Source organism: Pezoporus flaviventris, unplaced genomic scaffold (genome assembly GCF_033815535.1).
Source record: "Pezoporus flaviventris isolate CSIRO_AGI_PZ_B2104156 unplaced genomic scaffold, CSIRO_AGI_Pfla_v1 ptg000013l, whole genome shotgun sequence".
Classification (NCBI taxonomy): Eukaryota; Metazoa; Chordata; class Aves; order Psittaciformes; family Psittacidae; genus Pezoporus; species Pezoporus flaviventris.
The window spans coordinates 12,489,283-12,503,007 of NW_026892561.1; the positions used below are offsets into that span (position 1 = coordinate 12,489,283).

At 40.7% G+C, this 13,725-nt stretch overlaps 1 protein-coding gene across 1 annotated transcript in view; it reads left to right on the forward strand.

The window, feature by feature from the left end:
* The window catches only part of DNASE2B (deoxyribonuclease 2 beta), a 33,443-nt gene that overhangs the window by 7,265 nt on the left and 12,453 nt on the right, over positions 1-13,725 (forward strand). The gene's annotated exons all lie outside the window — the stretch shown is intronic.

A 13,725-nucleotide genomic window follows, 5' to 3' on the forward strand; every position in this document is an offset into this window, starting at 1 on the left:
AATATATTTATTTGGAATTTGAGACACATGATAGGAGATGGGAATGTATTCACCATTTCTGTTTCTGTCCTTCATATTGTGCTCACTTCGAGTATTGTCTGAATTCTGCTTATGATTTTATTTATATTTTGACAGTGTCCAGACATACCTACTGGAAGTAGGGATCTTCCGAAATATCTTAATAGAGATTTCAGTATGTTTATGAAAAGGATTATGTGAACTAGCTATGTGTCACAGTCTGGAGATGCCTACCAGCCCTTTTTTTTTGTAGGATTACTGTTGCAGATGAATACATAGTGCTATGTTACTGAAAGATGAATTGAGTATTCGCTTTTTCTCCATATGCATGCTTGGTGTGGGATTAACACATTTCATGGATCTATGGATGACATAAAATTAAAACATACTTATTCCATGAGTGAGTAAAATCTCTACTGTAGCTGCAAGAGCACATTTGGTGATTACTGAGCACTGTTTGTTCATTTAATATGTTTTAATGAACAAATGAGCTGCAGAGACATCCAGGTTGTATTTCCCTTTTGATCAGCTCCACTTACTGGTTTGTACAAGTAGAGACCTAATGGAAGTCTTGCTGCAAAATGTGAAAAGGAATTTGGAGGAGGTTGCTCAGAACCGTAACAATTACTTTTTTTAATGTCCCTGATCCATATTGTAGTTTCCTGCTGTTCTCTGAGCTTTCTAATGCTGCTGCTCACTTTGTGCAGGTGACTGTTCTGATTTTGTCAGTTACGTTCTCCTTGCTTTTTTCTGTGAGAATAAAAATCTTTTAAAAAGAGACTGGTGGCTTTGAGAGAGGAAGTCAAAGCCAGATTATTTTTAGCTCCCAATTCTCTTGCAGAAAACACAGCTGCTGTTGAGATGAGGAAGCGACTGATGGGCATTACTGGATACCCTGTCGATACTGCACTTCTGCAGTCACAGAGTTTGCAAGAATACACTTTATAACATGCCCTTAATGTTCCTACAGATAGGAGAGATCCTCCTCCTTAAAAGACCTCTCTGCTTTGGGTGGCAGTTAAGCTGCCACTGCCCAACTGCTCAGTTGATAGTGGGTGTGAGAGTGAGGATGGTCTCAGTGCTGCAGGTCTCTTCGCTGTCACGCTGAACCAGCAGTTTAGAGAGTGGCCTCCTTCTCTTAGAGGCAGTTTTAAAGGAGCAGAATAACATTCAGCTTCCCTGCTCTGCTGCGGGTCAGCACAAGAACAGAGACACGTGCTACAGCCAAGGTCCTCCTAATTCCCTTTCCCTCTTCTTACCCTTTTCATAATACCACTAGTGCACATTTATCAGAATCGTTCATAGCACTTTTAAAAATGATTTGAAATCATTACAGATTTTTTTTTTTGTATGATGGTTGCGAAATATATATTAGTACTGTTCATCAGCTCTGATGTTCACTGTCCTCTCAAGCTGTGGATACACAATGCATAACATGTTCTCTTTGCATCTAAATATAGTACCAGGTACCACACGTAAAGCACATACAAGCCTCCATATGTATGGAGGCTGTGGCTGTGTCTATCCACCAAGGTCACTTTCTCAAGCCAGAGAAAACGGGTCTGTCTGCTTGCTGGTATTTCCCCTCCCTCTGTATTACTTTAAAACAGTTTGCTCTTATGTGATGCACTTGTTCAACCTGTAGAAAAAATTCTTTGCTTTTATAATTCTAGGACAAGACTCTGCATCTGTAGCAAAGGGAGCGGCTCCCCAAGGGTCACTCCTGGTTAGAAATGGTCAAGGCAAAATGTCACATTAAGTTCTATCAGTGATTACTCACTAAATGAACTCTTCTGTCTTTTCACTGCTTTTTTCAACAGATTCAAGTTCTACCAAGTCCTTTACTACTTCCTCTTTTTAAAAATGAGCATTTAATTGGCCAGTTATCTTCAGCACTCCTCTTTTCACTGTCACACTTCAATTACAATCACAGTAAATTGAGAAGCAGAGGGTCTTCCTGCGAGTCTGGGGGAAGCTACAAATGTATTTTTCTTTTTTTTTTTAATGGCAATATTATCTAAAATTTGAAGGCTGAGTCTGAGCAGGACCAGAAAAAACATTATCTCACTTTCTCCACTCTGGTTCTTTGCTTCCAAGTCAGAACAGCAGTTCCTTCCTTTCCAGGAAGGAGTTTTGGTCTCAAAGTCAGGTACGAAATTGACTGCAAATTTGCTTGTCAACAATGTAACTAACCCTCACTGTCTCAGCAGACAGTGGGATGAATTGAGCAGCACAGAGAAAGTCTGTTCTGCTCTCTCACCTTCACCTCTGGGACAATTTACACAGGCAATGGATTGGCTTCTGCTTCCTCCAACAGAACAAGAGGACTTGACTGGTGCTGGGGAATGTCAGCCAGGAGAGCCCATCCATGTCCCATTCTGTCACACCAAAGGCCTCCATACACCTTCACCTCTGCGTTGCTCAGTTTTGACAGCAGCTTCCCCTAGGGGTAGTGCAGATGGCAGTGGCTGTCATCAGCCCGCAAAGGCAGTCTTCCCTTGGAGTAATAGGCAGACTGATTTAATACATAACTTTAATTCCTATTGGGAAGGCTGACTTCTTTTCAATATGATAATGTAACAAGTTCATTAAATTCTTTTTTGCTTAGCCCCTATAATTCGGGAATTGTTTGATTTAGTGATGCTCCTTTGGATCCCAGATACGTATTCAACTTACTCCCAGAATAACTATGTGGTAGATGCTGTAAATCTGGGGGGTGGAACTGTAGCCTAAAACACCTGGAGAGCCCAAGGGGAGCACCATGAAGACTCTAAGTGGCCCTTGGTTTCCATGTGAGAGTTCCACTGCTTCTGAAGGCTGCTGGTGAGTACAGGAGACCGCTGTTGTATTTATATGCTGCACTTGTGAGCATCTTCTTTAAAGGAGCAGTCAGCAGTTGTAACTGCTGTATCATCAGCTGATCTGCTGATAATGCAACAACAAATGTCTTGGCATTGGCAGGCCTGCACTCATCTCAGGATGTTCTCTTCATCTTTCCAGATGATTGCTATAATCCAGCTGCCCCTCTATGAACACTGCAGCACTCGCTACACTGAGGAATGCCCTGACTTTGTAGCAGCTAAATCGTATCAAAAAAGGGAGGGAAGGCTCATCATTTGCACTGATGTCTGATTCAAGAGTAACATTGCTTTATCTTGTACTGGTGGAGTGCAGCAGGAGGAAGGAAGTAAAGAGTAAGGAACTTGTAGCTGAGTCTGTTCCCCAGCTGGTGGCCAAACCACAGGGAGAAGCGTGGAAGTGGGCGTGCGCATGGGTGTAGCAGTCCTGTTTCACAAGGATACTCCTCTTCTTCCTCCCTTCTGTATAAATACTACATGCCTTTTTGCCTGAGCTTCTCTACTTGGAAACACGGCAGGAGTACAAGGCCATTAAAACTTGAGCTCGTGACTTTTCCAGTCAGGTGTAGATGTTAATATGGGAATTCATGCCTAATGTCACTCTTGAAGGGTGGCAGAAGCCACCTTTAGTACTTGTGTACTCTGGGTTCTGTTGCTATGCTTCCCTCTGCACCAAAGTTTTCTCTACTCCCCTTATTTTTCTACTTTTTTGTCCCTCTGGTATTGTTTGGTTTGGGTTTTTGTTTCCAGCTGTGAAGTAGCCAGATGGGAGAGATACTGGCTAGATATATGGGAGAGATGTCCTCACTGATTTATTAATTTTTTTTAATTATTATTTTATTTTCTGCGACTTTGATTTGTCTGATATTTTTTACTATGAGTGTATTTCCCCCCCTTTTTTTCCTCCCCCTCATCTTTGTGCTTATCTTCTAGTGTCTCTCTCTCTTCTGTTACCTTATGTTCCACTTCTAGGCTGGCTCTCCTGTGCACGTCCATCCGTTGGGGCCTGGGCTACAAATGCTCATCCCCACAGGGAAGCACTTACTTGCAGCAATACCTGACCTGCTATGGTCAGCTAACAGGACTGAATGATTATGTTTGCTTCTGCCACAGAAGTCCATGAAGTACTCCTCCAGCTCTCTCTGGCAGGCACCTATAGGGTATGTGCCCCTTTCCTGGTTCTGTCCATCACTTGTTTTTTTGTGAGCCTGGCAGAGGTGAACTGCTTTCCTGGGGTGTAATTTGGTATGAACCTTGAGGAGGATGTAGCAGGCTTCAACTCAATGCAGTGGAGAGTTTGTAAGTCTGTAATAAATTTATGTAACAACTAACACCATCTTGTGTTGTTTCTTATTTGATTGCTATAGATTGGTCCTACATCATCAGATCTAGTAAGTGCAATTTATAATGTCTTTTCTAATTTATATGTATACCTTCTAATATGTATGTGTATATGGGACCAGCTTGCTATGAATGGTAAGGATCAATCTCAGAAAACAGTTTATATCGTAATTATAGCTGAGATGTGAGTTTACATTTTTGATCCTATATCTGGAGACATTTAATAGGTTTCCTTTTTAGGTACAGCTGTGCACTTTCAGGAAGAAAATAGCTGGCTGTTGTATGCACACAAATTGCAGAATTCTAACTTCAGAATTATTTATTTGGGGATTTCTAGCCAGAAAGGGATTTTTTTGGTCCCTTCAAAGGTTTAAATGTGGTTGGAAAACAGGTAGCCTGAATATATGTATAGAGTAATACAGCCAGTGAAGACAGATCACTTGTACTGACCCTGACAGTGATACTTTATCTCTGTTTAAAAAACTGGCTAATGAGTTTAGCTAGTGCATTTTATCTGTGTGATATTGGTTGGTTTTGGAGCATGGTCAGCAACTGAGAAGGATAGCTGTTGGACTGTCGTGGGCAGCTATCAGAATTGAACAGAAACAGGATGTGAAAGAATCAGACGCTAAAATGATTGTTTGCATACATGAAACACCATATTTCTTGGTAGAAGGCTCCAGGCCCTAGAAACTACTGGGATGTAGCCCAGGACCAGCAAAGTTCATGTTATCAGCAAGAAGTTGTATTTAAATGCTAATTCTGTGATCTGCTAGCTGCTGCTTATTTTCATCAAGTATGATTTCACCAGCAAAGCATCACTGCTGCCTCTGAGTAGAACACAGTAAACAACTTGAACAGCTCCTCAGGACAGGAACTGAAACAAAAAATACCTTTCAATTAAAATAATGCAAGTCCGTTGTGGAGACTGAATCTAATGAAGCCAGTGGAAACTTGGTCAGGTTTCAGGCCCAGATAAGTCTGGCTAAGTCCCATTTCTGAGAATTATTTATGCTATTTTTATGTGAATCTAATTGCATATGAAAAATTTGGCCTTCTTCCGATTGCTTAAGTACTTTCTTTAGAAGCAGTCTGCCCACGTAAGTGACTCGAGTTTTCAGTGCTGCATGGAGCTGTGCTGAAGTGCCTTTACAGACTTGATGAAAATCTGCATGTCTGTAAAGGTTTACAGAAACCACATTGCATGAGTGTCCATGTGTGCTTGTTGCCACAGGAAAGTCTGAACAAACAAGTACTTGCTGCATTGTGTCCTTGTTCTGCCAGGAAGGTTAGTCCACTGTTACCTTACAAGCCCACAAATGAAGCACAAATAGTAACAAAGGAAACTTTCTGCCTAATACAATAAATTTCTCATAAGGTAGAGAGGAAGTGCATTGTGAAGATCTGCCTTGTTTAGAAAGAGGTAAATGCCAGAATATTCAGTAAGATCCTTTTTCATCTCTTTTTCCATCTACTGATAGTGAATTGTCATTTGGAACAGGACTGGTCACTTTTTGAGGTAAAACTGGCTGAACTAAAACATATTTCTTTACTTACAGTGTTTGCATTTCTATATAGGTAGTAAATGGTTTCATTTCTTATTTGGTAAATAGTCAAATACTAGTTTGTTCTTTTGATGTTGCTCTTTATTTGCCCTTAAAAGATACATTAATAAATTACAAGCACTTGAAAATGGCAGAAGTAGCAAGACATTAGCCCGCAAGTACAACACAACACAATCTAACGAGGTATGAAAGAATGTCCCTGGCAAAAGCTGAAAGTGTTGCAAATAAAACTTTTGGAATTTCCTAGTGACCAGAGAGCAGCATATCTGGGAGAGCCTCACTTTGTAATGTCATTTGTCCTGTTGTTTTTCAGGAGAGATCTCAGGCTTGTGAGCAGTGTCTTCCCTTTGCATCTGGTATGTCTTGCTCACCAAAGCAAGTTCCTATCTTACAAAGCACCTCAAAATGTCACACAGTGCAGGACATGCTCCTCATTTTCAGTGCCTGTGAATTTAATGATTGTACCCAGAGGAACGTTGCAGGTTTGCCAAACTGAGAAAGCACAAAAACAACTGAATTGTGGTTTTCAAAAGTAACTGGGCAATTCCCATTGGATTTGCACTTTGTCACATGGAATCTGTGAAAATGACACTCAGAAAATGAGAACAGTGTCTTGAAGCTGTCAGAAGTTCTGTTTCAAATATGGTAGCCTCAGTTTGCAAGATGAGAACTGTTGGCTGTATAGTTTTATCTCTATGTTCAAAGTTATCACCTGGCATAACTAAAGTAAGATACACATTGTCTGTCTGTCTAGCTTTCTTCCTACCCCTCCCAAAAGTAATAGGGTTACTTAGGTTGATTCCTGCCTGCTCAGAAGTCATGAGTCATATCAGATTTAGGAAAACTATTTAATTAGATAGCCCAAAACCTCAAACACCTCAGGGATTAATATGAAAGTAGTTATATAGTAACTGTGTAGTCTGATTAGTAGCAGCAGGGGCCATGCAGTCAGAATACATGCAGAGAAATTAGTCAACAGCTGTTACTATTCACACCTCAAAGGAGATACGAGAGAGACTTTCATTTCTTTTCCTTTTTGTTTTTTTTTTTTTCTTCATTTCCTTCACAAAGAAATCAGTGTCTGATTCCCTGTGCAGTTACAGGGTCAGAACCTCAGCCCTGTAGAGCAGTGTGGCATTAAAGGGTCATGACAGGTTACGTCAATGAAACATCTGCTCTTGTGCCTGTATATTCATTTTACTAAAGGATCATTAATAAATAGAATATACAGAGTTGCTGATTTTACATGACAAAACCATGTTATAGACATTATCAAGTTAATTGTTTCATTAAGAGGTCTGGGAATAGCTGGTTTAAAAATTAATTTACTGTAATGTTTCCAGCTGGGATTTCCAAAAGAGCATAGGGGATTTTAATCTGCAAATCACACTGAGATTCAGGGACAGACTTTGATTTCTGAATTCCCGAGGGTCCTTCAGAAATCCTAATCTCAGGAGTTCATAGTGGGAAAATTAGTCAGCAATGGAAGCAGCCAATATGAAGTATATGTTGATAGGAAAGCCATACTACTAAGTTTATCAGGAAGGTGTGAGTGTAGTCAAGAACTTTAGTTTCTTTGGGCAGCTGCCAGTCCAAACAGATTTTGCCTTTCATCTTTTAGCATATGGACTTGTGCTTCTAAGAATGTCTTCCTGCCAAGTGTGCAAGCGCAGGAGCCATAAGGAGTTTCCACTGGAACCAGAACCTGAGGGAGACGAGCACAAACAAAAAAGTCATTTCTGAGACAGGGATGTGCCAACAACATCACAGCAGAAACTACAGCTGTTCACCAATTCATAAAATCATGTCCAGGCCCTTTCCTTCTCTTACGAACACCAATGGTAGATGCTATCTCAAGATAAAGTGGATCTATAATGTCCACCTGAAAGACAGCAAGGATAGGATAGCAAAATCACAAGACTTAGGGAGGGTGACTAGAGCATAAACACTATAGACCACTGATGCAAAATGGAATAACCCAGTTTCTCTCTGTCACACAAGGGTAACATAAGAGACTTTCAGCTGGGCTTGGCTGTCAGCTAGAGCAGCTGTGGAAGGAGAAGCAAATGTATCTCATCCCCTACATCTCTGACCCTCTGCCTGATCACAGGCTGATACCTTGTCCAGTGTTGGACCAATCTGCTTTGGCTCCTAACAGCTACAAAAACATCCCTTCACTGCTCCTGTAGAATGCTGATCTTCAGTCACTCGGTTAGCCTATGGTCTAGCTAATCTGCTTGTAACCCCACTGCACCAAGGATGTTCCCTGGCAGCTCAGTGCTGCCAGTGGAGCAGGAAGGGCCATAGTGGGCTGTCTTTTCACACTACCTGGCTATGTGAAAGGATGCCGTGATGCGTTCTGCTTGGTTAAAACTGCACAGGTTGATATTATAACCAAAAGTCAAAGTGCTGGTGAAAACAGGAATGATTTTTTCAGATGGTAGTCTCTGTTACAGATCCCTTTGATAGACAAAGCATTCCACTGTACTCCTTTAGCTTTTCTCAACAACACAGAAAGGCAGTTATCTTTCCTGTGTAATCAGTGTAAATCTCTTTCAGAAGTAAGGTGCAGCTTTCACTGGGCTGGGAGAGAAAATTTGCTCCTTTTAACCCTGTTCTATGCAGAACTGCTGCTATGCCTTAAGGCTGAGTATTTCTAGAGTCCAGACAAGTTGTGCTTGCAGCATTTACTTACTTCTTTGTCATTGGTCAAGCCTAGATTCTTCATGTCTACAACATTATAAAAAGTGTTGTTCAAGACGACTTCTATGACTTGTACCTGAAACCAAGGCAATAGATGAGACAATGAGTTAGGGCACCTTTCTAGCCAACAGTCTGCTGGTATTTTCACTCACTGTAAAAAAAAGCAATGCAAACACTCCCTCCCCACCCCATGTATGGGGTCTATGGAATGCGTACACAATGCTGTAGCACTCCTTTCACTTTTACTTATGTCCTGCCAAGCACTGAGTGATATGTTGTCCCCCATTGTGTTCACAGCTGGGGAGCAGCATGGGAACTTCTCAGTGTGTTCACGTTTTTTTCAGACCATCTAGCTGTACCACCAAACAATTTCCAGTCTTACCTAGAACTGCCAGAGGAAATACTAGCCTCATTTTGGTCTTCTCAAGTGGTCTGGTTAACATTCATTAAAGTAAAACATCAGCAAGAGGAATGAAAATACCTGTGGTACTTTGCAAAGGACATGCATCTGGATGCAGTTGACAGTTTTCTGGTAAGAGGGTGAATATTCCCCACAGTCAGGTGGCCCAGCAAACGCTTCAAGGATACATTCACGGATTTTATTCCTAGAGGTAACACAGGTTCTTACAAAACCTCATATCAGCTGTCTGTTTAGATCCATAATGCTTTACTGTGGGTTTGCTGTTGTCCTTGTTGTTGGTTTTTTTAACATTTATTTTCTCTCTCTGTTCTGACGAATACATAGCACATGGAGTTTTATGGAAGAACAATTTCTGTGTCCTGTCATCTCCCCCCCCCCCCCCCCCCCCCCCGAGTTCCTCTCCCCTAGCTCTATAGTTCACTGAAAGTATTTAACAAATTAGTTGTTTGTTCCCCTGAAGTGCTCTGTATTGAACACTGAACTGTCCATTTAAATACTCTCTGTTGGTGAGCCATCAAAGAGAGGAGCACCCCCAAAGGGTGTCTCTCCCCCCCTGTACAAGTGATAACACTTCCACTGAGATCTGGGGTGTTGGCTGGTGCGCAGCAACTGCAGTTCTCGCCCTTACAGCTGCTGTATTGTATAGAGGGACTTTGGGATCATAGGTCAGGTAATAAACATTATTTGATATGATGCATACCATATGCAGTCAAAGTCAAAGTCCTTGCATTCGCCATATGACCATTTGCAGAAGAGCTCTCCACATAAAATCCTGTCATTTCTTTCAGGAAGTGTAGTGTATTCATTCTTACAGAAGCCTTCAAATCCAGACTGTGTTGTCTTCATAAGTTTCAGGTCTTTAATTCCAGCAAAAACAACCAGAGGACCTGTGACCCAAAAACATGAGACAGTATGAGCTCCTTTTCAGGCAGTGAGAAAGAAACCTCTGTGTGCTTACTTATGAAGCTGTCTTTTCAGGACCTACTCATGTGCTCCTCTTGCAAGCCTAACTACTTTTAAAAATTACTTTCTGCACACAGATGTTAGCAGAGAGGTAAGAAACAAAACAGAAACTACTGCAATCAGAGTTCAATCTAGAAAACAGAAAACCCCTGAGCTGTAGTCAAGGAGAGCTGAGGACATCCCCTATCTCACCTCCTTGACATGCTTTGGGTTGGCTGTTACTGATCTGTTCAGGGGCTACTAATTGCTCTAAAGGGAAACTAAATAGGCTACTAGTGCTGCAGTGTACAGAAAAGATGTGGTGAGCCTTTTCTAACAACACAGACAAGCATAGAAAACTCACAGTGCAAAGACTTGGAGCCTCTGGCAGAAAGTCTGTTGTGAGTTTTGCATCCATAAGAACGAGAGGGCAAGGAGCCAATGCAAATCCTGCTGTTCAGCTAATTAGCAGGACCTGCCACCTATACAGATGCCACCCACAGGTTCAAACTGACTGGTTTTTCTTGCAGCCACTATTTATAAAATGTGCTGTTGTGGATCACTGCTGCATGAGTGGAGTATCATCTTCTGAAGACCAAGCAGTCAAAAAGTTGTGCTCTGAACTTTTTCTTCTGACAACCCTTTTGGCTGGCAGCTAAACAGTTTCACGTGGTCAGGTGTTTGGTGCACACCAAACTGATGATAGCTGAAAATTTCACTGACCAGAGCTGCCAAAAAAATGCAGATTCAGAAAAGAGAGACCTTGAGGCATGCAGGCTTGTTCAGAGCCTGAACAGATAGTCAGTGTCAGAAGCCCAGGGTGCTGTTTCTGTGCTGCTCTTGGTGCTCACACTACCTAGTTAAAAATTAATCCTTGAATATATGTGATGCATAGTAATCCTGCCTTGGACTAGGAAGACTGAGAGACTTGGTCTTGAAATTGTGTCTTTGCAGGATTTATACTGGAAATAATTCCATTGTGATCTCTAAATGACATGATTGTTTAGAGGTTTGGGGTTTTTTTAAACTGCTCTGTCACTGGATGTTGTCAAAACTGCTTTTTGTGTATTTTTTCTCTTGTTTTTTTTAATGAGTCCAAGGAGATATATCCATAATTTTGGCTACACCCCCCTGCTGTTTACTAAAACTTTAATAAAATCTAAAGAAGAGACTGTCCTTGGACAGGATATTTTGGGGTTTGTCCAGATCTTGATGAATTCATTGCTTGGGTGTAAGATTGTAATGCAAAGGTATTAATGTATTGTAGATTCTGTCAGTGAACCTGGAGACATATTTATCTCCTATTCAAATCCATGGCCTTGTTAGAAAAAGCTACTTGTGATGAATGATTTACTGAAAGGCAGGCTGGCTGGCTGTGTAGCAATCACCCTGAAACTTGCACTGAAGAATATAATGCATAGACAAAGCTTCCAAGGTGAACAGCTCGTGCTGTGCTTTCAGCATTTTTTGCGCTGTGTCTTCAGGTGCCAAATGTTGACTCTGTTAAGTTACTTATGATGTTTTCAGTTTCTAAGAAACTCTGAGCCTTTCATCAGCAGATATAATGGCAAAAAAAGATAAGCCTGTAATTCTATTAAGTCTCACTGGGTTTCTTTTAATGATGAGAAAAGTGTTAAAAGAGGATTAACAGAAATAAATTTCTTTGCCTGGCTGATAGGTGCATAGGAGGATGCTAAAGATAGAGAAGGTTCTCTTATGAGAAAAATAAAACAGATTTGAAATCTTCTCTTCGGTTATTGTTCACCTAGGCAGGGAATCCTAGAGAAACAGCTAGAGGGCTACATGAAGGGAAGGCCAAGAAGGAAATGTGGTTTCTTCAGTAAGCCTTACAGGCTTGTTTTGTTTGTGTAAAACCTGAAATTGAAGAATTTCATGCTGGATTTTCAAGATGATGAAAAATTCATTTCAATCTGTACATTAAGAGCAGCAGCTTTTCAGGAAAGCATAAACTCTTCTTTATTTTTTAAATTCAGGTTTCCTTCTTACCATTTCCCAGAAACCAGTTTATACTATTAAGGCTGCCAAAAATACAGCAGTAGTTAACATAGCTAGTGTTAGGCTAAGAGACACTGGAGACATGTACGGGCTCTCTCTTCTCTTTCAGTAGGAACACAGGGATAGCACTCAAATGTGCCTCTCAGGACTTGTGTCCTGTCTGCCAGAAACTGGTCTCACCACTGGTCCTAACCTTGACACATTGGAAAACAGAGAGAGAGGGTAGGATGGGAGATAGTCTAAGTTACACTAGGGCAGTAACAGATAGGTACCGAACTAATGTCTAAATCCTCTAAACCCACTGTGTGAAATGATGTAGTGGTCTCAGTTCATTTCCGAGTAGTCTGAAAGGTGGGTTAAAAGAAACACTAACACAGTGAGATTAAATTTACTTTCATGTTGAGTCATAGCAAAAAGAGAGGATTTTTATACTCCCTTTGGAATGCCAATTTATGGACAGTTGAGCTTGAAAGCCTGTGTCTTTTAAGTATCATAAAACAATTAGTGAAGCCAAATGGTGCTTTGTTGATGCATGGCATACAAAACTAGTAAGTGCACTCTGAAGTATTTTCATGTGAAAAACTGTTTGCATGTAGACCTGAGTGCTCACCGTGTTCAAGCCAATCTGGTTCACAGCAATGAAACTGCATCTTGCTTAGAAATAAAACCAAGGCATGTTGACAGGGTTTCAAAAATAAGTGCAAACTAGGCAACTGACCTACAGTGTGAGGTTTCATGATGCATTCTCTGTAGGATAACAATAATAGTGAGACTGCAAAATATAGTATAATGTAAAAAGTAAGCAGACTATTCTCAGAATGCTATTAAACCCTGTCACAGCATATAGCACTTCTGCTGGATGTGCTGTTGAGCATTATTTGTTTAGGATATATATACACAAATATGAGCTACATTAGCTTTTCAGCCATGCCTCAGAGGTCAAGGACTGCCAAATTAGACTATAAAGGTATTCTTTGTTTTAGACCTCTGGAACAGTTTACTGTGCTGTAAGCCCTGTAACACCTTTAGCTATCTCTAAAACATTTTCACATCTCATTGGCAGAAATATTTACAGTAGGAGAAACTGCAAATTCTTTTCTCACCATTTCGGCACTGCTCAGCCTCACAAAAGCGGATCCCGTTAGGAACATGTATGAATGAGTGGATGTGGGGAACACCATTCTGCAAGATAAGAATTTACACTGTAATTTACATTTAAGTAAAAGTGCAGTAAATGCTATCTTAACTTGAAAACAAGAACGAAGAGAGTGATGAATGGCTTCAGAATAGCAAATGGAATGTATTGGTATTTTAGATACCTCTTCTAGACGTTGCCATGGTACTTCTTGAACGTAGGTTTTGACGTACGCCACTTGGCAAAATGTTGTCATGAAGTGTTGGCAGATATCTATAGCGAATTGTTCTAAAGTTGCTATCTAAGACAAAAACCAGAATTATTAAAAAGAAGCAATTACCTCGTGTATGAGAGCAGATTGTTCTGATTGTTACAAATATTTGGGAAGGATGGGTGTTGGTAAAAATACAGATTTCTCTCATTTTTGGTGTTGTACACTGTGCCTAGTCGTTTGATCAGCTTGCAGCGCACACTGCAAATAACAACTAGAGTCGTGTCAAAAATCTCCCATTCTGTGGTATAACAATCTGCAGTCCTTGGAAAAACTGCTAGAGAAGCTTTCTGCTTTGAGGATACAATGCTGAAATAATCATAGCAATATTCTGATTAAGCTTTGCAGGCTAAAGGTGAGATTTCATTACTGAGACAGACAATTTACGCTACAGATTATGATAGATGCAATTGAGGGAGGTAAGTACACATTTAACAGAATTAAGAAGACTCACA